The 3,608-nt window shown below is 56.5% G+C and overlaps 1 long non-coding RNA gene across 1 annotated transcript; it reads right to left on the bottom strand.

Annotated features, from left to right (window-relative positions):
* Positions 1 to 671: 671 nt before the first annotated feature.
* Positions 672 to 2,841, bottom strand: LOC120692248. The gene is made up of 2 exons (XR_005682558.1): positions 2,416 to 2,841; positions 672 to 2,033 (listed from the first exon to the last, which is right to left on the bottom strand). It is a non-coding gene; the product is annotated as an uncharacterized LOC120692248 (long non-coding RNA).
* Between the last annotated feature and the right edge of the window lie 767 nt (positions 2,842 to 3,608).

The following is a 3,608-nucleotide window of genomic DNA, read 5'->3' as shown; positions in this document are numbered from 1 at the left end:
GTAGGTCATCGCGAGATCTTGAAGGCGGCCGGGCACTGGCCCGGCGGTCCCTGTCGATTTGGGAGATGATTGCCGTGGAATTTGGGAGGGGATGGCAGCGTTCTCTGCATCCCTTTTTAGCAGGTGCGTCTAGATGCTGCTGTGGCTGACTGGCCGTCGCCGTGGATGGCGTGGCAAAGGCGAGGAGGTTCCCTGCAAGTTACAGGTTCTGCCTGCGGATTATCATCGCCGGGTAGGCACGAGGTGTGACTTGGAGGGAGGGAACAAAGTCCTTTTCGGCGAATGAGAACCCAGCGGTTGCCTGGTTGTGGTCAAAGCAGCTTCTAACCTTCCAGTCTCCTGCGTTTCAAAAAAAAAAAACTTCCAGTCTCCTGCTGGTTTTCGTCGGGCGTTTGGTTTGGGATAGAATAGACTTGTGAGTTGATACGCTTCTTCCTGGTCAGTGGATCCTTACTACAGTCTAGTACTTCTTTCCATGTGAAGTTCGCCATGCTGACTGGCTTTGTTGACCTCACGCCGCTGCGGCGCTGGGGGGGCAGACCGTCGAGAACGCATGTTTCCAGCCGGTGACTCGGGGGCTTCAGGTCCCGTCAGGGCCAAGGTTATCGAGGAAACTTATCGAGTACAGTATGTAGGGTTTGTTTTGGCTCGTTGCTACAGTGAGACAGGTCTTAGAGGCAACCAAACTTCACCATATATGACTAGTGTTTTGTCAGTTACCAATTCGAGTATTCGACACACGTATGGTGTGCCAACCTTTCTTGACGTGCCCTCTCTCCTGCTACATACTTGTTCCGTTACAGTTAAACGTGTTGCCACAACTCGAGAACGCTCTGCACGTCTCGACGACAGATCACGACAGCCATCCCCCATCTGTTGTTCCACGGGAGTCCGGTGGCGTCGGCCCGGAGCTCCGCGCTCTCTGGACTGGCTCCGGACCAGTTCGTCGCGAGAAGATGCGCGAGGCCGGGAGAAGAGGGCCCCAGAGCCACCAACTCCTCCATGGCTTGATTGAGACGGGGGGCCCGGGTCCAGGCGAGCCCGGCCCCAAACCTCGCCGGAAACAGAAACCGGTGAGGCGGTGACCACCGCCACCGCGAATCCGCGATGCATTCATGAACCGGCCAGGCGGCGCTGGAGGCGGGACCCCGCCGCATCCACGGGCACCGGTCGACCGGACACCACCTCCCGCGCATCGGATCCCGCGACGGCGGGCCCGCCCGGCACCGGCAGGATTGGCGCGGCCGGCGGCCGGTGGAGGCCACCAGCCTCTGAGGCCCCGAGTCAGCCAGTCGGGCTCTTCGACCTCTCAACTGTTGCCTCTTCGACCTGCAGCTCGGTCCCGGCACCAGCAGGGCGGAGGGGGACCGTGGAGTGGAGCCGAAGCAGAGCATGCTCACCAGCTCAGCTCGCCGCTGCTCCGGGCACTGTACGTCTCTTTACCAGTAGGGGTAACCGGGCAAGCTTGCAGGGGCTGCAGCTGCCTCTGCAATCATCATCAAGACGCGCAGAATATTCACAGGCGGGCGCAGCTCGTCGGCTCGGGGCACGGCCGCCTGTCTCTGCCTCGGCTGTACGGGCCCGTGATGGAGGGCTTGTTTAGTTGCGGTAAACTTTAGGGTGTAAAGTACTGTAACACTTTCGTTTGTATTTGGTAATTATTATCCGATCATAGGTTAACTAGGCTCAAAAAATTCGTCTCGCAAATTACAGACAAACTGTGTAATTAGTTATTTTATTTAGCTACATTTAATACTTCATGCATGCGTTCAAAGATTCGATGTGATGGGAAATCTTGTAAAGTTTTGGAATTTTGAAGACAACTAAACAAGGGCGGAGTTCAATGCCCCTGACCCCCTGTGTGGCCGCCCTGTGACTTGCCTTGCTGCCTGCCTCGTGCCTCCCCAGAGTACTAGTAAAAAACCAAGGCAGGAAAAATCAGTAGAGCGAGGACAGAGAAATTCATGAATAAAGACCAATCTTGACATGGCTCCCCTACTGTCGGTCCTACCACAAGCTGCCTCTCACTTCACCTGAACTAGACCTGAGCATGGGTCACCCGACCCGAACAACCCGACCCAACCCGCCCGAAAAAAACCCGACCCGACCCGACCCGAGCTACGTGGCGGGTGGGCGCGGGCCGTATTTTTTGACCCGCAACAATCAACGGGCCGGGCACGGGCCGTGATTTTTGACCCAAAACCCGACCCAACCCGAAAAACCCGACCCAAAGGCCAAAAAATCCGACCCAACCCGAAAAAAAACCCGACCCGACACGCCCGCGCAGGGTGCACGAGCCAACCCGACCCGACCCGGTGATAGGTGCGGGTCGGGCGCGGGCCGTCCTATGCGACCCGTGACCCGACCTTGACCCGACCCGAACCCGACCCGACCCGACGTTTGCCCAGGTCTAACCTGAACTGAACCGGGTCTGAACTCTGAAGGTGCGTGTGGGATCCTTGTTATGTTCTTCAGACTGTGTGTCACTGGGAGGAGACGGAGAAAACAGAAACGGAGCATGAAAAATCATGGCAGGAAGAAACACAACTTGACCCCAGATATAGATCGCACGATTCGCATGAACATTTTGGATCACTGAAAAAAGGAGGCCAAAAAATGCCAACGAACAGTAGTGCGATCGACACAAACTCCCATCGCCCGACGAACCCACCGGACGGAGATCTGGAGGAGCAGCCAGCAATGGAGGTCGCCACTGGCCGCAGGCCGCAATGGAGGACGGGCGACGATCCATGGCGGTGACGAGGAGAGGAGCTGGAACGCAAAGAGGCTGGTGTGTTCTCTTCCGCGCGAGAGCAAAGCGAAGCGCACTGCAACTGCAATGATGCCATGCCCACTATTTCGCCAGTATATATACCGCCGCCTCCCCTGGATGTGCTACTATAGAATCTAGGCCTTCAAGTCCCTGGCAGCGGCGTCCTTTTCTCTCTTTCCCAATCAGGGAGGGGCCCGCACTCATCATTCAGCGCGTGCATATTTTTTCCATCGGTAATTGGCGAGGGCACGTCGACGTCGACGTTGATGTGGTGGGCATGCATCTGATTCCCTTCTCCCATCATAACCTGCGGCTGGTTTTCTAAAGGAGTCAACGTATCTTCTACCTCTATCAACGCTATATACTGGGGGATTAACTCTACATTTGGCTGCGAAGAGCGGTGCACACAGAATCCCCGGAGGGTTGGGGGAGTGCGCACCTCTGAGGCATGGGACCAGGCATCGCCAGGCTCGTAGCGCCAGACAGCCAGACACGTCGGCTTTTCTTTTCACGGCGGCAAGAGGACGGGTGGGCCCGATAGGCCTGTCGCGATAAGGTTTGGTGGTGGGCCGCGTTAGCGTCAAGTGGGTAGAAATTCCCGTTGGAAGAGAATATTCCGGCTCGATCTCTGTGTGAAGTGAGCAGCCGAGCGGTACAAGTACTTTTTGTTTTTAACCAACCCGTTCTAGGGTGAGGTGAGGTGCGGTCAAACCTGGAGAAACCAGACTTTTTTTTTGAAAATACGAGAAACTAAACCTCGCTTGCTCTTCTTCGAGTCATAGCAAGGTGGATCATGCGCCGTCTCTGAACTGTGCGCCCACCACCCGCGTGGTCT

This window comes from Panicum virgatum, chromosome 2K, assembly GCF_016808335.1.
Source record: "Panicum virgatum strain AP13 chromosome 2K, P.virgatum_v5, whole genome shotgun sequence".
In the NCBI taxonomy this organism is placed as follows: domain Eukaryota; kingdom Viridiplantae; phylum Streptophyta; class Magnoliopsida; order Poales; family Poaceae; genus Panicum; species Panicum virgatum.
This window is presented reverse-complemented; position numbering and strand designations above follow the sequence as displayed.